Genomic DNA, 23,033 nt, shown 5'->3' with positions numbered 1-23,033 from the left:
AACGGTATGATTAAAAAAACGGGGGGGAGAGTCAAGAATAACACTAAAGGGGACGTCAGGGTGGCTCAGTGGTTGAGCATCTGCCTTGGGCTCAGGTCATGACCCCGGAGTCCTGGGATTGAGTCCTGGGGAGCCTGCTTCTCCCTCTGCCCCATCTCTGCTTCTTTCTCTGTGTGTCTCTCATGAATAAATAAATAAAATCTTAAAAAAAAAAAGAATAACACTAAGATTTTTGTCTTAAGACACATCTAGGATAAAGATGTCACCACTGAGAAGGGGCGATCTGTAGAAGGAACAAGCTTAGCATAGAGAGGTACCAGAAGCGTTTGGTTGCACGCAAGCTGTGTTTCCCATCAACTTTATCAAGAAGGCACCTGAGACATGAGACTAGAGCTGGAGAAAATGGTCTAGACGACAGATACAAATGAAAATTAGTTGACCTACAAATGTTTATACAGTATTAGGAGAGTAAATGAAATCACAAAGGAGAGAGTGTAGGCAGCACAGAAAAGGACCAAAGACTGCTGCGTGGATCACTCCAACCTTAAGAGTTTCAGGGAAAGAGGATGAATCAGTAAGACAGAAGTGAAAAACAAAAAACAAAAAAAGTGCCTCCTAGTGAAGTGGGAGTAAAAGCAATAAAATGTGGTTTTCAGGAACCAAGTGAAGAAACTATAACAGGATAATGCACGCAGTAAATTACACAGTAAACTAATGAGGTGAGATAATCAACCATTTGCAATATAGAGTTCAAGAGTAGTTTCATCAGGGCTATGGAGGGACTCTTCTGGGTGTCTGGAGAGAGAAATGGGAGGAGCCTTGTTAGACACTGACGATGTAGAAAATCCCTTTTTTTTTTTTTTAAGTAATCTTTACCCCCAACATGGGGCTCAAACTGGTGACTCCAAATCAAGATCACGAGTCTCACGCTCTACTGAATGAGCCAACCAAATGCCCCAAGAATTCTTCTGAGGCGCCTTGCTGCAGAGAGAAGCAACAAAACCCAACAGTGTTTGTTTACTGTTTTTTTTTTAAGAGGAAATGAATAATATCTTTTTTGTATGTTATTGGGGATAATCCAATAGAGAAGGGGAAATTTACAACATGAGAGACAATAATTGTAGGATCAAAATTCTTTATCAGAAAAAAGGACAGGATGTAGTGACCAAGCAGAGGGACTGGCTTTAGATACTATCAGTTTAATAAGATATATTTTCTAATCCTATATTTAAGTAGGCACTCAGGGGTCTTAGATTTGGTTTCTATATATTCCAACATATTTCTAATTAAATATAAATTAATAACTATATATGATATTTTGTTCATATTTCCTATAAAGATAGCGGTAAGATCCATCTCCACATGGGGATCCCTGGGTGGCCCAGTGGTTTAGCGCCTGCCTTCGGCCCAGGGCATGATCCTGGAGTCCCGGGATCGAGTCCCACGTCGGGCTCCCTGCATGGAGCCTGCTTCTCCCTCTGCCTGTGTCTCTGCCTCTCTCTCTCTCTGTGTCTCTCATGAATAAATGAATAAAATCTTTTTTAAAATAAAAAAAAAGATCCATCTCCACAATGTAACATTCAGCAGAGTAGAATCAAACTGTGTTCAGTGTTGAGAAATGACACAGGTATTAAAATGACTCATTCAACAAATACTTACTGAGCAGCTGCTTACCCCATCATTCTTTTCCTGAGTAGATGGGGCTCTTTGTCAAGGGCACGGCTTGAAGTGAGGCTAATTAGAGGTCGCTGGATTTCACATCTGTGTGTAATTGCTTTAAGCTTTTGACTAGACTGTGCCAATGAAATAAAAGATTCAATTTATAACAAGAGAAAGAAGAATTTGCAAAAAGTAGTTTTTAAATTTAAAAAGCATGAACTAAACTTACTGGTTTTTTAAGGCACTCACTCTGGAGACAATCATTATATGATTTTGAATGTCTGATTTCTTTGTGAGTCAGAATTATTCTTCAAGGTATTTTTACTTCTTGAAGAAAGCTCAATATTCTATCTTCATTTTGTGCCTGCTATGAATTGGTCCATTAAATATGCAGCATCCCTTCTTGGCCTAACAGTAAACACTGTTATTTTTCAAAGGATTAAAGCAGATGTACACAGAAAATAGATTAATTTTAAGCTACATCATCATTAACCAGAGGATTATTTTCATAAAAATATAAATATTGGCCAAAGTTAAAATTGAATATTAAATAAATTTGCATTGCTTTAGAAGAGATGGATGAAAATGTTTTCCTAGAATACCATATCAAATTTTTTGTTTAGCTCTATTTCTTTAGATTTTAAATTTCACATCTAAAAATATAAGTTATGGGCGGCCCCAGTGACTCAGCGGTTTAGCTCCACCTTCAGCCCTGGGTGTGACCCAGGGTCCTGGGATCGTGTCCCACGTCAGGCTCCCTACATGGAGCCTGCTTCTTCCTCTGCCTGTGTCTCTGCCTCTTTCTCTCTGTGCTTCTTGTAAATAAATAACAGCTTTAGAAAAATAAAATAAAATAAAATAAAAATAAAATAAAAACGTAAGTTATATCTGTCTACCCTTATCCAATTAGCTTGAATTTCCATCCCTTCATTAAAGAGTTTAGTCTGCATTTTCTGATGGCTTTATAATTCTTAAATTTTATATTATGTTTTAAGATAACATTTAAATTGTCTTGATATTATGTATTATTTGCTTCCAATTATAACCTTCACATTTATTCATTTACATTTATAACTATATATACCAATTTCTGAATATCTCCCATGTCAAGAAAGATGTTATTGCCAATTTATGGCTCTTAAATGCCCTTCAGTCATTTCGAATTTGTTGCTATCCTTTTCTGACAATATATCTCCCATACTTTTTTATTCCCTGCAAATATTACATTATCTAGTTTATAAGTTGTGTGTTGTTACCATTTTCTACTCTTAAAAACATAGGCACCTTCTCCAAACTCCAACTTTCCAGTGTTCCAGATGGCAAAACTGTCTAAACGAAAAGCTCCTCTTTATTACAACCTGCTTTTACTCTCTTACTTATTTAAATTGTTTCATTAATATCTGCCCATCACATAAGAGTGCAACCACCTGGGAGAATCCGGTATTGGCAGGTAGTTCACTCTCAGGACTGGTTGACTGGCGGGCGAGTACCCGCACTTATGCACAAGGCACATGAGCGAGAACCTGAGGTCGGGGCCCCACTGAGAACCGGGGAAGCAGTGACCTGGGGTGCCAGGGGCATGAGTGCAGGCGGGCACTCAGCTGGCTGCCACCTTGCCGCACTGTCACCCACATGCCATGCCGCAGCACTACTCGGAACCCCCGGGCCCGAGGGATCACCACCCGAGCTGGGTCTGAGCCGGGAGAAGGGGAAGCAGCACCGAGGGTTGGGGCTTTCATTTCAGGGTCCTGCGGCCACTACCTCCATGAGCACGACGTCAGGCAGAATCAGTCCCATGTCTTCAACCTGCTGTAATAAAGTCTGGTATTTCCGTCTACATTTCCAGCTAAAGTTTAAGGATCTGTTGTTGAACCAAGAAAGGGAGATTGTAGCAGTTTCTGTCTTTTCACCCGCTTACAACCATTTATTCTCTTGGATCATTTTTAATTTTCAACCTTTGATTTTAAAACATGAATTAACCATATTTTTGAGATTCCTTGAAAAATAAAAGCAAAATTATACATATGATCACCTCACTTCAACACAACCCACTTTACCAAAGAAAATAGAATAACAATTCTACTGGAAGAAACCAAAAACTTCCCTTTTGTATTTTCCTTCTAATTTTGACTGAAATAAATCATGTTGTAGAAACCCAGAGAAACATCACCTGCATCAAGCACATACATACACACCATATACACGAACATGCGTGGCACACACACACACACACACACACACACGTTACTTCTCTACTCCCAAAAGCATTCACAATCTTCTCAAAACCCTAATAGTCTAATGTACCAATTGTGAAGTTTTTGATAACTACATGAAGTGCTATTGTTTTTGTAGATTTATTTCAAATAGGGTGTTTTAAACTTCCCACTACTGCAAAATACAGATGCCACAATGCCACACACCTGTGCAGACATTTTTAAGGGGCAATAAAGGAAAGCAGAAAACATGCAACTGCTTATAAAAAAAATAGAAAGCCCTAAATACCGGGATACAGGCTATGAGAGGTCACTGATGATGTTTGTATGATGCTTTTGAAAGGATATAGACGAATCAATATAATATTTTACATTATGATTATAAACCATATAAGCTTATTTAAGAAATACGTGAAAACAGGGATCCCTGGGTGGCGCAGCGGTTTGGCGCCTGCCTTTGGCCCGGGGCGTGATCCTGGAGACCGAGAATCAAATCCCACGTCGGGCTCCCTGCGTGGAGCCTGCTTCTCCCTCTGCCTGTGTCTCCGCCTCTCTGTCTCTCTCTGTGTGACTATCATGAATAAATAAATAAATAAAATCTTTAAAAAAAAAAAAAAGAAATACGTGAAAACAGAAATATGCAAAAGCTTCATGCATTTCAGAGATGGCCCCTGATCCACACAGTTTCTGCACTAAGTGCGCAGAAACTACTAGTGATTATCAGCATTTTTATTAATCTTAAAAATCAATCTTAATCAAGTAAGATTTGATACAGAGCATCAGCCTGCGGGCAACAGAGATATTACACGGTGTCATTTTTTTGCTAGGTATTTGGTATGAAGAAGACCAAATACTTCATATGCTCCTCAGGGGCTTCTCTGGCCTTTCACATGTGGATGAAATACAGTTTATTTTCCCCCCGGGATTTAGCTTACTATGAGGCATCCTTTCATGTTCTATGGCCGCAGACCCTCTAGGAGGGTCCCGGAATGGCTCCTCGCTGCTGCTAGCTCAGCCTTCCTGCAAGAGTCGCCTGCCCTGGTCTTAGCTGCAGAACACAGACCGCTGTTGAAGGCTTTTTCACTTGCAATAAAATGCAGTCGTCTCTGAAGAATAAGGATAGGATTAGGCAGGAATCATTCACCTCTTGTCTTTTAAGAAAAATGCTTTTTGTTTCTATGGAGACACATCTCATGACATGATGAAAGGTGCAGGAGAGAGGAGGAGAGAAGCAAAGCAGAGGGGGTGACACGACGCACACTCGGTTGGTTCCAGTGGAAGGAACCAGCATCAGGGCGACACCTACACAGCATCCTCCTGACATTCCGTTAAATGGGAGCAGTTTTGCCAACCCTCACTTGGTTTTCTTCATCATGTAATGTTGTAACTGAGATGTCTGCTCCTAAGTGGCAGTATTCAGACCAACTGTGCCCCTGACAAGCTCTGACCTACCTAGGGAAAGGGCGGTTGCTTATATTCACAGTAAGATAAAAAAGGAAGATAGGATCCAGAGACAAACCATTAAAACACTCTAATAAACGTGTGGTGTGCATCATCAATTGCTTTTTCTCCCCTACAAGCATTAATACATTAAAAAATAAGCTTGAAATATGCTCTATTCAGTGTTAAAATATAAAGATAACTTCCTCATCATCATTAATTTTGTCAAAATCGGCCACAAGCGCAGCCCAATCAAAAGTATCACGTGTGCGTGCCTATGTTTTAGGGTTGGTTCTTTTTTTTTTTTTTTAACATATATTAGTTCATTTGATCTTCACAGTAATTCTCTAAGTTAGGCACAATTAACTTCTTTATATTTTACTCTAACTGTATAGATGTAATATGACTTCACCAATGTCAGAGCTTAGATTTGAAAAAAAAAATACATCTTATACATAAAGGAAGCAAGTGGAGCTTTGCTAAATAACAAGGTATGAGTCGTTCATATTAGTTATTTGCTCTCTTATCTTTTTTTTTAAAGTGATCTGTACACCCAACATGGGGCTTGAACTCACGACCCCAAGATCAAGAGTCAGATATTCCACCAACTAAGCCAGCCAGGCACCCCAAGTTACTTGTTCTTTTCATCAATAAACCCACCTTGCATAGCTGCAAGGGCACAAAACATTAGGTCTATCCCTAGCAGAAGGTTCAGAAAGGGGAGAAAACAGAAATAAGGTCGGTTAAGTTCCGGAGGCATTCCAGGCGTTGAGATACCATTTAGTACATATGATCTCACTTCAGTTCTCTACAACTGCTGGAGACCAATTCTTCTCAGATGGGAAAGCACATACCCCCCAAGAATGAAAGTCAGCGCACTCACAGACGAGCAGCTCCTCAGTGCGGGCGCCCGGCTTGGAGTCTGGCCGGAATACCCTCCCTGTGCTCCCATTACATCTCTCCAGATATCCAGGCCTTTGTGTCTAGTTCCACACTATTTCTCTCTTCTCTGTGCTATTGGGTCACAATCTCAAATCACTAAAAAAACGGTTTGTGATTTTCTGTAATTAATTACAATGTGGTTATTCTGAGGCCTATCATTGAAATATTATCAATTTTCACTATCATACTTTGAGTTGTTTCAATGTTCTAAAAAAAATAATAATAATTTTAAAATGAAGTATTTGGGCAGCCCCGGTAACTCAGCGGTTTAGCGCCGCCTTCAGCCCAGGGCATGATCCTGGAGTCCCGGGATCGAGTTCCACATCAGTCTCCCTGCATGGAGCCTGCTTCTCCCTCTGCCTGTGTCTCTGCCTCTCTCTCTCTCTCTCTCTCTCTGTATCTCTCATGAATAAATAAATAAAATCTTTTTTTTTACGTAAATAAAATCTTAAAATAATAACATAAAATAATAAAATAAAATGAAGTTTTTGTTTTGTTTGGCAGAAAAAAAATACTTAGCATTCATACGTTATCTGATATTTGGCCACTAATGCCTAAAAATATCCATAGAGATAAAAACAATCTGTTTAGGGCCCTTGTAGATTGTTGCAAACTTAAATATATAACCAAAACAATGAAATATTACCCTTAGGAAACTTAATGAAAGGTTTCTTATCTTCCTGCTTTAGACATGATGCTAGTTAGAGTTGAAGAATAGGATGACTAATCACTTTCAAATAAAAACTGAGAATCTTAAAAAAAAAAAAAAAAAACCTAAAATCTCAAAGTCAGACATACAGGCCTACACATACACCTCTCGCCTGAAATGTGGCTGATTATACTGCAAAATGAATTGCTAGCACATTTATCATAATTTATAAATATGTTGTAGAGGCAAGTTTTATAATGACTCACTAAAAATTGGGAAACCTCAAATCCCTACCTCATTCATCTTACTGTGTTTATGAAGCCCCAGAAGTGGGACAGCTGAAGGACAACGTGGGGACCAGAAGCAGCTGCATGTGGTCCTGTGCTCGCAGCTGGTGTAACAGTCATCATCTCTCTCTTCCTCCAAATTATGGGGATTTTGTACTGTGTTGACAAGTAACCTATGTGTGTATTATTTTCCCATTCTGCAGCTTCACTTCCTGCTTGGCTAGGTCCAAATTAAAAAAAAAAAAAAAGGCAGTAAAATGTACGTATTTCTCATGCACTTACTCACATCTGTCCTATTTGATCATCATGTGTCCAGAATTATTCCATATAAATCTATCCGAATCATCTCTCGTAAGAAATATGCTATTAGGGATGTTGTGATATATCTTTACTTGGTAAACAGTATATTTTTAGTTTTTTATATATATTTGCCACAAGATACAGCGATTTTGATCTTTACAAATGTATAAAGAAAGTGGCATTTGTTCTGATCCTTGAAGAATGCCTAGATGTTTTCCAGAAAGACAAAGAAAGGCAGGACATCTTAGGCTGAGGGGAAACATTACATTGGTAAAGTTGCGGAAGTGTCAGGGGATGGGGGAGCCTGGCCCAAATGCGTGTGCTCCAGGGAGGTCTAAGGAATTTCCTGAAACGTAAGCCAATGCCACAAACTGTGACAAGACTCAAGAGTAGTAATGAGTCTTTAAAAAATTCAAATTTTCCCCAGCACCAAATGTGAAGAGGAGCATCTTCCCTCTCCCTTTTCTTAAAGCACTTCCTTGTAATTGCAAATCCTTCCTCTGTCTCTTTGAGACGTTCGGAAATCGTTTAAAAGCCTAGTAGGCCTCTTGCTGGCTTTGCATCTTGGGGACCTTCCTTGGCGTCCTTGGCACCGTCTTTTTGAAACGTGAACCTCAGGGAAGGTTGAGCCCCGTGTCCCTGTTTCTAGACACCTGGACACAAGGGTAACTTCTTGCTCGTCTTAGGGACACCACCTCCATCTTCCTTTGACTGGAACAACGGGCGGCCAGTACGCGTGGACGGTCAGGCCTGGCTTTAGGAAGGCGGGAGCTCCGTCTTCACGGTCCCCAGCAGACGGCGTCGGGTGCGGTGCGGCCTGCCTGGATGCTTCACCAACAGGAAAACTATTTTCTTTCCTTTTTGCATTTGTGGAGACCTCGGAGATAGCAGAAGGCTTTATTTTTAATCACGTCCAAAATAAAACCACCAAAACCTCTGTGAGCTGGGCTTAGGACACTGAAGTCTACTATTAGAAAAAGCCATCGGAAGCCTGGAGGGTCATGATCCACACGCACGTGTGCTTTCAAATAATAGGCAAGTCCCTGAGTTGGCAGCCCTGAGGACACCCTGCGATCAACGCCGGGATGCCAACGCCGTAAACTCAGCAATTTATGACAAAGTCTTGGACGTCAGCTTCTGGGACATATTCCATACTGGTTGACCACCGAACGACCTCTACGCACCGTGAACTGATGCCAGCGTTGGTGTCGGCCAAAACCACCTCATCACAGTCCTGTGAAGCACACTGTCTTATCGTGCCACAAAGGAAGATACCGAGAGACGTTTCTGAGCGATTTGCCAAAAGTCACACACACACAAAAAACAGAGCTCGTGGACCCAAGATAAATACTTACTATACTAAGGACTGGAATGAAATATGTTCACCAGTTAATCATACGTAGATAAAAAGAATTCTAGGTGAGTATGTGGGGTACGGAGAGACTTGGGCGAGGATAGGTATTAACACCAGAGGAAGAAAAATGTCAACAGAACCATTAACCCAACAATATTCTTTCACAGAAAGCACTTCTTGGAAGATGGACCAATGTACAATTTTTCTAAAACTGACTAAAAGGGTACGGGCGTCTACTGGGTAATAAGGTACGGGAGTGCTCCCTGGAGCACGAGGTATAGACCATTACTACTGACAAGAGACACGCAACTAACAGAGGAAGGGTCCACGCAGGAACTCTCCAGAGAAGGAACTAACAGAGTGTCTAGAGAACTTCTTCCTTCTCTTCCTTTTCAATTTATTTTTTTATTTATTTATGATAGACAGACAGAGAGAGAGAGAAAGAGAGAGAGAGAGGCAGAGACACAGGCAGAGGGAGGAGCAGGCTCCATGCAGGGAGCCGGACACGGGACTCGATCCTGGGACTCTAGGATCACGCCCTGAGCCAAAGGCAGGTGCTAAACCACTGAGCCACCCAGGGATCCCCCCTTCTCTTCCTTTTCTAGAAAAAAATACTAGTAAACACTTCACCAACGTTTGAGTAACTATGAACGGTCCTGCAGAAATAGTAGGTAGTGTGTGCGTATGTCTGTGTGTGGATAAACACAAATATGTACACGTACACACACACAGCATATCGTTCTAAACAAAACGGTGGGAGGTGTCTACATAAAAACGTGTGTACATACGTATACATATATTATTCCCGATTATAAGACCTTGCATGCTGGGAATGATACCTCTGTAAGAATCAAGAGTCTCTCTCTGTAATTGATTTCCCTGTTGTGCCCGAGGTTGCGAATCCGAGAAACCACCGAGGAGCCGACACCGATGCAGACACACGAGGGTTTATTAACAAGCTCGAGCTGGGGTCCAAGTGCACCTGACACAGCGGAGCAGGGACTGGGACCCCAAGGGGGGTTACAGGTGGGTTTTTATGGGCTGGCCTAGGGGATTTTTAGAAGGGGGAGAGGAATTTCTTAAGCTCCGTTTTCATTCCGATACGGGACTTTCTGTCTCTGTCAAGGGCGTTCTGAGCTCTGTTTTCATTCTGACATGGGATTTTCTGTCAAGGGCATTAAGCTCTGTTCTCATTCTGTTATGGGACTCCCTGTCAAGGGTGTTCTGCGGTTTTTCCTATAAAGTTCAGCTCTTATTCATGGGGGCCTGAGATGGCTGTGCTTATGCTAGGCTTGTGCTAACGCTACACTTGAGGTGGAATGGCCTTGGTTTTCTCGGCCTCCACACTCTCTAAATATTTCCTCCTGGAAATAACACTGAGCAAAATCGATTGGTTGTTTAATTTCCTATTAGTCTTATAAGTCAATCTGAGATGTCACTAATTAATTTCCTTTGTTGCACCATCAATTAGGTTCAATTAATTCAACTAAATTGAATTGCTTGAATCAAGTCAAAATGTAATTTGTAAGTATAAATGCTTAAAGAAACGTTTCATCAGATCAACACAGAGCAGTTATCCCTATTATGAATAAAGGAGATATGCTACAGAATAGCATTTTTTTCCCAGAAATTCCCAACTATAAGGAGGAATACTAAATGTCCACTGATGGACGAGTGGGTAAAGAAGATGTGGTAACACACGCACACATAATGGAATATTACTCAGGCATGAAAGACTAAGATCTTGCCATCTGCGACAACATGGATTTACCTAAAGAGTATTTTGCTAAGTGAAATGTGAGTCAGACAGACAAAGGCAAATACACGTGGAATCTAAAACACGAAGCAAACAGACAAAACAGAAACAAACTCATAGTTACATGAAGCAAACTGATGGCTGCTGGGGGGGGGGGGAACAGACAAAAATAGGTAGAGGGGGTTAGGAGCTACAATTCCCCAAGACTGGAGAAATAGGCAAGTGGAAATAGCAACTCATGGCTCCCCAGAACAGAGACTCCCAGGTGGAAACTGCAACAGGAGTCGAAAAGCCTCAACCGTAACGGACAACTTGCTGAAGGCTCAATGGGAAGGACTCTGAGAGGTAAAAATTCAAGGGTACCCAGGCAAAGGAGAGCCTCCACAATTTGGGGGGATTTACCTCCAGACCGTCCAGGTTCTCACACTAAATACCAGAGAAAAACCCCCCTGTGCTTCCTGCAGAAATGGGAGAAAGGAACCATTTTCAAATACTCTAGAACATTCCATTGTTGACAAAGCCTGCCCTCGGAAGAAGCTAGTTAACCAGAGCCTGACCGGCTGCAGCATTGCCGGAGCCCAGTCTAACCAAGGGAATGGAACTACCCAACTCCAATCAGCTCTCGTCGAAGTAGAAATCAATGACATTGAAAATAGGAAATCAATAGAGAAAATAAATGAAAGCAAAAACTGGGTCTTTGGAAAGATCAATAAACTCAATAAACTTTTAGCCAGGCTAGCAGAAGATGAAGAAGAAAGACAATACAAATCACTAAAATCAAAAAATGAAAGAGGAGCGGCTTTCTCTCAACCGCGTGTCCATCAATGTCCAGCCAAAGACAGGGGCACCTGCTGCAAGCCTCAAGCGAGCCACCATCCCGCTCGCAAAAAAAAAAAAAAAAAAAAAAAATCCTTATATATCTTTCTTTATACAACTTTGCCACTTACACTGGGATTTAACTAAAAATTTAAATGCTGGGTCGGGCTGTGTGCACAAGTGAAATTACACGCCAGACCGCCTTCCAAAGTGGTTGATTTCTGTCCCCAACAAGGCATGAAAGTTAGCACTTGCCTGATGGAGTCTGCTTGGATTCTCTCTCCCTCTCCCTCCGCTCCTCCCCTGTGCATGTGTTCTCTCTCTCTCTCTCTCTCTCTCTCTTTCTTTCTCTAAAATAAATCTTTAAAAAACTATGTAAGGTTATGTTTTAAACTTTTCTATTTCTGTCTTTAAAGAATCCATCCTCTGGGCGCCTTGGTGACTCAGTTAAGTGTCAAACTCTTGGTTTGGGCTCAAGTTATGATCTCATGGGTCCCGCCCGAGTGCTGCACACGGTGGGGAGTCGGCCTCAAGATTCTTTCCCTCCGCCTCTCCCCCAGCCTGCCAGCGCTCTCTCACATAATCACATAAACAAATAGATCTTTAAAAAAAAAAAGAGAGAGAACACATTATCAAAATGAGCAGATGTTATAGATGTAGTGGAGAGGAAATACAGTGGAGGTACACTGTCTACAGATTCCTCATATACGTTGTCTTTGATTTTAATGAGATAAAATGTAAATTAACATATTAACATAGAAATTATTTTGAAATATGATAGGAAATTCTAACAAAATTGTGCGTGTTTGTTGTTATTTTTCTTGTTGTTGTTTTTTGGTTTGTGACTTGCACTTTTGATTGGCTATTACCTATAAATATACTGAATCTTTTTTTTAAAGACTTTATTTATTTATTCATGAGAGACCCAGAGAGAGAGGCAGAGACATAGGCAGAGGGAGAAGCAGGCTCCTTGCAGGGAGCCCGACATGGGACTCAATCCCGGGACCCCGGGGTCACGCCCTGGGCTGAAGGCAGATGCTCACTCAACCACTGAGCCACCCAGGTGTCCCTAAATCCTGAATCTTGCTTCCATTATATTATTCAATATTTTTATTGATACGGTGTATATATAATAAAATATACATATTTTTGTGCTCAGTAGGATGACTTCAGGCAAATGCATGACTTCCTCTAACCCACACCTCTTTCAAAACTGGCTATTTCCCATCTGCAGAAATTTCCCTCATGCCGCTTTCCAATCTCTGTCCTCACGTCATCCCTCACCAGAGCCAAACACTGATCTAATTATAGTCACCATAAACAACTTGACCTCTTTTAGAAATTCTTAAAAACGCAATCACACAGCATGTATTCTTTTATGTCTGTTTTTTATTCAGCCAATCATCATGTTATGTATATCAGAATATTTAAAATTTTTATTGCTGAGTCATATTCAATTGTATGAATACATCATAATTTGTTTATTATTCTCTTGATAGCCATTTGGGATGTTTCTAGTTTTGGCCTATTATAACTTAAACTCTTATGAAAATTGTTCACAAATCCTTTTATGTATATATATTTTATTTTTCTTGGTTAGGAGGCGAATTGCTGGGTAACAGGGTAAATATAAGTCAAAATTCATAAGAAACCGACAAACTTTTAAAAAACTGGTTGCAACATTTACATTCCCACCAGCAATGTTTGAGACTTGCTCTTATTGGGTTTTTTTTTTTTTTTTACATTTTTAAATGACTGCCTTTTAAATGTAGCCATTCTGGTAGACATGGAGAGGTATCTCAAAGTGGTTTATATTTTCATTTCACTTATTACTAATAATACTGAACATTATTTCATATACTTATTGGATACCTGTATATCTTTCTGACATGTGTGTTCAATTTTTTTGTATATTTTTATTGGGTGTCATATTATTGGAGTCGTAACAATTCATTATGTTTTAGATGTAAGTTGTTTGATATAAATAACATTTTGTTCCAATTTGTCTTTGTTTTCTTAAGGGTTGTCTTCTGAAGAATAGTTTTAATTTGATGAAGTCCAACCTTTCCTTTCTAAGATAATGTTGCCTATTCTAGGCCATAAAGATAGTCTCCTATATTTTCTTTTCCAAATTTTTTTTATAGGTTCAGATTCAACATTTAGGTCTATGATTCATCTCAAAATAGATTTTTGTTTATCATGTGAAGTAGCTTTGGAGGTTTTTTTTTTTTTTTTCTCACATGATATTTACTATTCACTATTTCTCACTGAATTTTTCCCATCGAATTTTTCTGGTGCCTTTGTTGAATATGAGTTAGACATACCTGGATTGCTTTATTTCTGGACTCTCCATTTTGCTCCATTATTATATGTGTCTATCTTCACATTTACAATACACAGCTTGAATTACTGTATTTTTATAGTAAATCTTAAAGTCAAGTGGCATCAATCCTCTAGCTTTGTTCTTCTTTTTCAAGATGGCTTTAGCTGTTTAGGACCTTTGAATTTTCACATAGATTTGCAATCACCCTGCCCATCTCTAAAGTAGATCTTGATATGCTTTTTCTGGCAGCTGTATCGAATCAATTGATGAATTTATGGAGAACAGCCAAGTTAACAATATTAAGTATTACACTTTAGGAACACAATATGTTTCCCCATTTATTTAGGTCTTCTACAATTTCAGCATTGTTTTCTACTTTCAGTGTGGGAATTTTTTTACACACCTTATGTCACATTTGTCCTTTTATTCTATTATAAATATGATTTTAAATTTTCAATTACTTATTGTGTATGTATGGAAATACAATTGATACTGACTTTATAGACTGAGACTTTTTATTATTTTTGATAATTTTAATTAACATTTTTGATCACTTATTTTTATTTCAGTTATTTTACTTGTTTTGTATGTATAGATTCTAGAGATATTCAATAATCATGTTATCTGAGAATAAGGATAATAAAACTCTCTACTTCTCCCTTCTATACTTTATGCCTTTTTCTTTTTTTTTTACTTTATGTAGTAAAATATCTGTGAAGTATAAATAGATGTTGTAGAAATGTACAACCTTTAACTGCTTCAGATAATGATCCTAGAAAAGGAATAAGTATTTGCAAGAGCCCTTCTCCCTTGCTTATTGTTTACTCCTTGTTTTGTTTTTTACTTCCCAGCTAGCTCCTAAGGTCCACAGCCAGCCTTTCTCTAATTTCTTTTAAATTGTTTGAAACTACAGTGCATCTCATTACCTCATGCCTAACCAGCCTGACTCTTCAAATTAATAGTAATGAATTCATCTATTTACTCATCTGTCTGGAAATACAGCTTACTTCAGCTTATTGACATTTTTAAAGGCAACTCAAAAGTTGTGTAACAATAGTACTACGATGATGCATAAAATTGACTTTGAGTAAGGAACACACTATACATTGGAGGATTAGTAATAAAATCTGAGAATGCTAATGATGACTCCAAGGTTATCATCCCTGCTCGAGTATCATCCCTGCTCGAGATACTCTTTGCAGAGTTCTGCCTCAGAGACCTGTTCTAGTTATTCTTTGTAGAGACTTTGCAGAGATGATCTTGGCTCCCAACAAAAAACAGTAAGTAAAATTAGGATATGCATGATAAAAAACTGTTGAAAAAAATGTTCTTTTGGGCACCTTGCTTGATTCATGAATTCTGTTGTATGCTTTTTTTAAACTCAAGAGCATTTCAAAGACCTGATACCGTTTGGGAATATGAAAGAAAAATTCCCTATACTTTTTGTAAGCTAAGTAAGAAACAACAGAAAAAGTTAGCTACTTTAAAGGACAGAGAGATGTACATGAAATCCTAATAGACATTATGTTTATGCCCTTAACTTAGGCAAAAAAACCCAAAATGTCGCATTGCTTTACATCCTTTAAGCAAATGAATTCTAACCCTAAAATTCCATTCCACCTCTGTCTCTATTAGGATTCCTTAATCAGTTATGACCATGACTATGAAGAAGTTCTTGGAGCTTGCATCACAGCAAAAGCCAAAGACATCCAACCAGTATTGGCTCATCTCCTCATTTACTTCTTGCCTCTGAAATGCTTGTTGCCCAGTCTTCATCACTTCATCTCTAGGCCCAGTGTCTAGCAGTTTCCACATCCAGTTTAGTCACAGGGATCTTTGCTCAAGAACTCTGGGGGCAAGTGTTGAGCATCTCTGAGTCCGTCAATCATCATTTGTCTTTTTCTAATTAATATTAGAGCAAAATTGTGTGATGCTTACAGACTCTCGATTATGTACACAATTTACTTTTATCCAAATTCTTTCATGAGCAAGACGCAATTCATAAAACTCTACCGGTAACTGAATACTTTTTTAATGGAAGCAAAATTATGTATTTAAATACTAAATTAAAGAAGCTAACAAGAGAGGATATATCTATGAAAAATTAAAAGAAACTAAGTTGTAAATACTTATATTTAATGTGAATATAGCACTAATAGAAATATAAAGACAAAATGTAATAAATTACAAAAGTTACTTGTTACTGAAAACAGACACCCATAAAAATGAATAATATTTTTAAAAACTTGAGGAACCTCCACAGTTTTCCAGAGTGGCTGCACCCACTTGCATTCCCACCAAGAATACACAAGGGTTTCTTTTACTCCACATCCTTATTGACACTTGTTTCTTGTGTTTTTTATTTTACCCATTCTGACAGGTGTGAGGTGGTATCTCATTCTAGTTTTGATTTGCATTTCCCTGATGATGAGTGATGAGCATTTTTTAATGTTGTTTGTTGGCCATCTGTATGTATTTTTTGGAAAAATCATCTATGTTTGAACTGCATTATTTGCCTTTTGGGTCTTAAGTTGTATTAGTTATTTATATAGATATTAACCCTTTATTGGATATGTCATTTCTAAATATCTTCTCCCATTCAATATGTTGGTTTTTGTCAATTGTTTTCTTCACTGTGCAGAAGCATTTTTATTTTGAAGTAGTTCCAAAAGTTTATTTTTGCTTTTGTTTCCTTTGCTTCAGAAGACAAATATCACACATCAGAGAAATTACTGCCTATGCTCTTACTGAGTATTTTTATGGTTTTAGGTCTCACATTTTAGGTCTATAATCCAATTGGAGTTTGTTTTTGTGCAGAGTGAAAGAGGTACAGTTTCATTCTTTTGCATGTAGCTGTCCAGTTTTCCAAGTATCATTTGTTGAAGAGATTATCTTCTTCTCATTATATCCACTCTTTCTTTGTTGAAGATTAATTGCCATTTAATGGTGCATTTATTTCTGGGTTTTTCTATTCTATTCCATTGATCTATGTGTCTATTTTTATGCCACTACCATATCATTTTAATTACTATTGCTTGGTAATAAAACTTGAAATCTGGAATTGTGATTACCTCCAGTTTTGTTTTTTCTTTTGCAAGATTGCTTTAGCCATTCAAGGTCTTTTGAGGTTCCATACAAATTTTAGGAGTTTGTTCTAGATCTCTGAAAAATGTTATTAGTATTTTGATAGAGATTGCATTAAATGTGTAGATTGCTTTGGGTAGTACAGACATTTTAACAATATTTGTTCTTCCAAACCATGAGATGAAATATTTTTCCATTTCTTTGTGTAGTCTTGAATTTCTTTCATCAGTATTTTATTGTTTTCAGAGTGCAGATCTTTCACATCTTTGGTTAAGTTTATTCCTAGATATTTGATTGGTTTTGGTGCAACTGTAAATGGTATTTTCTTAATTTCACTGTCTGATGCTTCATTATTAGCATATAGAAATGCAACAGATTTCTATACATTGATCTTGTATCCTGGGACTTTACTGAATTCATTTGTCAGTCCTAGTACTTTTTTGGTAGAATTTGTATGGTTTTCTATATATATAGTATCATGTCAACTGCAAATAGAGTTTTGCTTCTTTCTTACCAATCTGGGTGCCTTTTATTTATGTTGTTTAACTGCTGTGGTTAGTACTTCCAGTACTATGTTAAACAAAAGGGGTGAGAGTGAACATCCTTGTCACATTCCTGACCTTAGGACAAAGCTCTCAGTTCTTCACCAATGAATATTATGTTTTCATATAAGGCTTTTGTTATGTTGAAGTATGTTCCCTTTAGACCTACTTTTCAGAGCGTTTTTATAATGAATGGATGTTATATTTTGCCGAATGCTTCTGCACCCACTGAAATGATCATATGGTTTTTATCCTTTTTCTTATTGATGTGAAATATCATGTTTCCAGTTTTGAAAATATTGAACCATCTTTGCATCTCAGAAATAAATCCCACTTGATTGTGGTGTATGACATGTTAAATGTATTGTTGGATTCAATTTGCTAATATTTTGTTGAGGATTTTTACATATATATTCATAAGAAATATTGACTGGCTCAGTCAATTAAGCATCTGACTCTTGATCTTGGCTCAGGTCACAATCTCAGGGTTATGAGATCCAGCCCCCACACTGTGAAGCCTACTTAAGAGTCTCTCCCCGTCTCTCTTTGCCCCTTCCCCTGCTTGTGCATATGTATGTGCACTCTCTCTCTCTCTCAAAAAAAAAATACAAATGACTACCAATAGCCTTTGTAATTGACAATTATTTCCCTGAAAAATATAGAGGACATCAAAAAATATAAAAAGGGTAATTCAAAAGCAATACATTGGTGGATTTCACCCAGTATGCTGAACAAATTGTAGATCAACAGTCACATTTTCAGCCTTAGCACTTCACTCCCACTCTCATCTTTCTATCATGGGGCCCTGCCCTCAGAGCCCTGGCTATTTTCTCTAATACTCAGAAAATGATCCATGTATGTGGCTTACCTGGCTTCTAATGCCCCCCCATCATCCATCCATAAACCTCTAGCTTTTCCTTTCAAGAATGTTTGATGATATGTCAGTTAGACATATTATTTGGGAATAATAAATTGTGAGAGTTAACTGAAGTGTAAAATGCTCTACTCTAGGAGTCATGGTGGACAGAACAAAAAGAGCTCTGTCCCAGGGCTTTGTTATCTAAAAGGTGCCAAAATCTAAATGATTTTTACAAGGCTATAAATATTTCGAGGTCCCTTCTGTTTTATTACAATAGTCCACCCACACTTTTCTGGTTATGATATCAGCAGAGCTGGATGAGATCAGAGCACAAGATCAGAAACCTTGGACTCACTTTGTTATCAAAGACCACCTCATTTCCCTTTAGACCTCGCCCATTCTACACTCTACACCATTCACACATAGACTTAGCTCCATTTTTGACCATCTGTATCTAGCGATGCTTGCCTGAGGAGATAACTTGCTTCATGAAAGACATGTCAGCAACCTTCAGGTTAGATGATAATACAGTACAACCTGTGAATTAAGTTTATATGCACATTATTATTCAGGTTAAAATGTATGTAGTACAGAGATATACAGGAACACTTGAGATATTAAATATTTTTGCAGATAAGGCAGTAAGAGTCCAACTAATTGCATTATTAGACCACGAGCAACAAAATTCTTTCTCACAAACTGAATGCAGATTTGTCAACACAGCAGTGTTAATGAAAAACATGGAATCAACTGACAATGATAGAAAATTCTAAAATTTACAAAAGATGTACATTTCCCAGCTTTTCTTAATCAATTAGATCTAACAATAGGCACCCACACTGCTGCTTTGGAGTGAATGGAAAATGTTTCTTCTGGTTCTCTACAATTATCAGCTTCTTTCAGTCAAAAAGGTGACTGTACTTCCTTATGGACCTGTATAGTCCTGTTGTGAACTTCTAGTCACAACATTTCATTCTCAAATATCTTCATTCTTAGTAGTGTCCCAGTTTAACGAAATGTGCATGAATGTGCAACTCATTTACCTTCCTAGTTCCTAATAATATTCTATTCTGCTACCATAAAAACATAACAGAAGAGATTGGTCAGCAACTCCCTAAATGGCCATTACTTCTATCCTCTAGTAGAAGATCCTTCATCACAAAGACCCTTGTGGACACACTGGAATCCAACTCACAAACTTTTCATAATAAAATTTGGTAATAAAAGTCCCTTTCTTCTCTGACAAGGGATTCAGGATGTCAATTTATTTAGGAGAGAGATAGAGAGAGAGAGAGAGATAACAAAAGAGAGCACAAGTGGGAGGGCATGGAAAGGGAGAACAAGCTCCCCACTGAGCAGGGAGCCCAACATGGGCCTCAATCTCAGAACCCCAGGATCACGACCTAAGCCAAAGATGCCTAATCATCTGAGCTACCCAGGTGCCCTCAGGATATCAATTTAAAGTTGTCTGTGTACACGTCTCCAATGAAGAAGCCAACAGGTAGAGGCGAGGAAAGACGGGACACCAGGTAAGTCTTAATAGTGTGAATAAAAAGCTTATCTCAATTGCTGTTGTCATCTATGACTTTCCTAGTCTAGAGGGTAATATATTCCATTTTTATTGAGCTAAATGGAGCTCAGTTTCTGCTAGGATGCACACAAAAAGCATCATTTACTTTTATTCTAACAGCTTATTGTCATTGAAAATAAACAAATAGGGGTGCCTGGGTGGCTCAGTCCGTTAGGCATTCAACTCTTGATTTTGGCTCCTATCCTGATCTTAGGCTTGTGGTATCAAGTCCCTATGTCCAGCTCTGTGCTCAGCAGGGAGAGTCTGTTGGAGATTCTCTCTTCCTCCTCTGTCTTTCCCCTGCTTGTACACGTGCACACACACACATAGACGTGTGCACTCGAGTGTGCTCTCTCTCCAAAATAAATAAATAAATCTTTAAAGAAAAAAATAAAACATACAAATATAACACAAATGAAAATTAGATCTATTTTGGTGAAATAAATCAGTAACTTCCCTGTTCTGGCTTCTTTACATTTAATTTTAAGAATTATGCATCTGTTTGTTTATCTCTTTCATATCCTCCTAGAGAAAGACGAAGAGTGTGTGCGCACGTGTGTGTGCACCTATCAAGGAATGCTAGAAGAAACAGAAATCATCCTTTACAGCTTTTTAAATTTACAGAAGTCTGCCCTGGCCTGAATTTTTGAGTCCCCCCTGCAAAAAAAAATTATATGTTGAAATCCTAACTCTTAGAGGTAATGGTATCAGTAGGTGGGGCCTCCTTGGGAGGTTCTTGAGAGTAGAACTATCATGAATATGGTCAGTGCTCTTTTAAGAGATCCCACAAAGCTCCCTAGTCCCCTCCACAACACGCAGATACGAGAAGCCTGTGACCTGCAAGGCCCTTACGACCTTACTGCCAGCCTGATTTTGGGCTGTCAGCCTCCAGAGCTGTGAGCAATGACCTGCTCATAAGCCACCCAGTCTGTGGTTCCTTGTTACAGTGGCCTGAATGAACTAAGACAAAGTCACAGAAAGATTCTATGGTCAAACTGTACCTATTCATTTACAAAATGGTACTGAATGAATAAAAATAGATTTTTGTGCATTAAATTTCCTTTTATCACGTTTACTCTTCTACATTTGTCTTATCCCTCATTTGGTGGGGGTGGGGGGAGAAGCTGATGGTCACTGACAACTGAAATGGAGTCATTTACTCATTCTGTAAGATAGACACTCCCCTACCCCTTACAAGATTACACTAATGATAGGTAACTTTTACTGAGCACCAGTGTAACATAATGTTGTTATTTGTCTTTTCCATTTAATCCTTGCCACAGCTCAATGATATGGGTACTGCTATAATTGACATTTTATAGATCTGGTTATTTTTCCACAGTAATGCACATAATTATTGCAATCATCTAAAAAATAAATCTACTGTTTAGCTTATTTTATATATAAAATATATAGAGCTATTAATATATAATAGCTAGATTTATATACCTTATATTTATTTTGTTTTGTATATACCGAAAATACTCTTTATAACGAGGCAGATTTAAATAAGGATAGATTCCATGAGTTATCAAAAATCACACTGCCTAGTAAAGATAAGAAATAGGATATAGACTCAAAAGGCCTAATTCCAAATCCAGAGCTATTTCATAGAGAAGCTTGATATAAAGCAGTAGTGTCTTGAAATTAACAGTAATTCTTAAAAATTCTTCAGGATTGAATTAGCTTGGTGCTGGGCTGTAACTCTGGACATATTACTGATAAAAGGAACGTGTACCAGATTATTAAATAGTTTAGTGACTGGTGAAAACTACTCTAGGAGATGGAAGGTTATACCGATGTTCTATTTCTCAGCTTAATGAAACTTGGAAGACGTCTGTTAATATATCTGAACCGAGTCAGTATACCCAGTCACACATTCCTCAGGCTAATGGAAAAGCCCTCTACTGAATGAGTTTTTTATGTTTATCCCTTGTTATTAAAATGGGGGAGGAACATACAGAAGAAAACTATAAATCAGACCATGGGAAGCATATTTTAATTCTAGACTAGACCAAAAAATTGGAACACTTTCTTCCTAAAAAGGAAACAGAAATAACACTTCAAGTATAGCTATTCCATACTTAGAGTTTTAATTAGGTTCTCCATTTTCTAAGTTAACTTTGGCAAAAAAAAAACAAAAAAATCCGATTAAGGAAATTATTCTAAAACTTTTGATGCAAGTAAAATACGTAATAACAAATACAGTTTTCTATTAGTTCTGTCCATCAATGACATTTTTTTGAAGCAATTAAAAATGGTGAAGACTTTTAAGGGGAACAAAGAATTAGCCACTAGGACTTTTCATCAGGCTTCACAGTCCTGTCATTTAGCTCATGAAAGACAGGGTTAAATGGCCTGGCCTTTCCCAAGGCCTTGGGTATCTTATTTCTCTCGTCCTCAAGCTAAGAGAATAATCCCAGATATGTATGAATTTGGCCCCGAAACATACTCCGAGACAGAATGTGCACAGAATGTTTATGCGGGCCTAAAGCACGTAAAGCACGAAGAAGGAAGCAGAATCGTCCAGAGAAAGCGGCAGAGCTGGAGGGCAGGTCCCACAGTTTCCTTTACCCCACTGGGGAGATCTGAGGCTTGCAATGGTCTCAGCTGTTTGGGGTCAGCGTCAGTCACTGCACCTCTGTCTCGCCCAGAGGAATGGAGCTGGGCTAAGGTGCTGCTCTCTGTCATTATTACATAGTCCTCAAGCTCTTGTTTGTTTTTTTCTATTTTTATGGTATTGGCCGAACTCTGGTAAAATGTTAATGCTGTTATAGCCAATATCCTTGCCTTTCTTCTTAATTTTAATGGGAATGTTTCTAATCCGTCAACATCAAGTCGGCTATCCAGGGGTGGATTCCTGGTGGGCACCATTTTCAATGTGTGTTTCAATTCCTGATGTGTTAAGAATTTGTTATAAATGCAGGTTAAATGTTAGCGAATGCTTTTTGAACATTTATCTAGTTGGTTATATGCTTTTCTATTCCCATCTGTTAATGTAGGTTATTTTCTAATGATGCGGCTCAGTAACCAAAGGGATTAGTCGGCATGATCTTTCCATTCTCCATCCATCCAGCTTCATTGCGGAGAAATGTATGTCCCTACCTCCCGACTTTGGGCGAGGCATGCCACTAGGGTTTGTTTGTGTTTGCTTTTGTTTTGATGCTTTTGACCAATCATAAGTAGGGGAAAATTAGTCTCTACCGTGTTGGAGCCTAAACACTAAGATTTATTGTTTT

At 38.4% G+C, this 23,033-nt stretch overlaps 1 long non-coding RNA gene across 1 annotated transcript in view; it reads left to right on the top strand.

Annotated features, from left to right (window-relative positions):
- The window catches only part of LOC140598113 (uncharacterized), a 41,196-nt gene extending 23,225 nt beyond the window's left edge, over positions 1 to 17,971 (top strand). Inside the window, exon 3 of the long non-coding RNA XR_012000242.1 lies at positions 15,375 to 17,971. This is a non-coding gene — a long non-coding RNA (uncharacterized lncRNA). The remainder of the gene's footprint in view (positions 1 to 15,374) is intronic.
- Positions 17,972 to 23,033: the final 5,062 nt, after the last annotated feature.

This window comes from Vulpes vulpes, chromosome 3 (assembly GCF_048418805.1).
Source record: "Vulpes vulpes isolate BD-2025 chromosome 3, VulVul3, whole genome shotgun sequence".
NCBI classification, from domain to species: domain Eukaryota; kingdom Metazoa; phylum Chordata; class Mammalia; order Carnivora; family Canidae; genus Vulpes; species Vulpes vulpes.
This window is presented reverse-complemented; position numbering and strand designations above follow the sequence as displayed.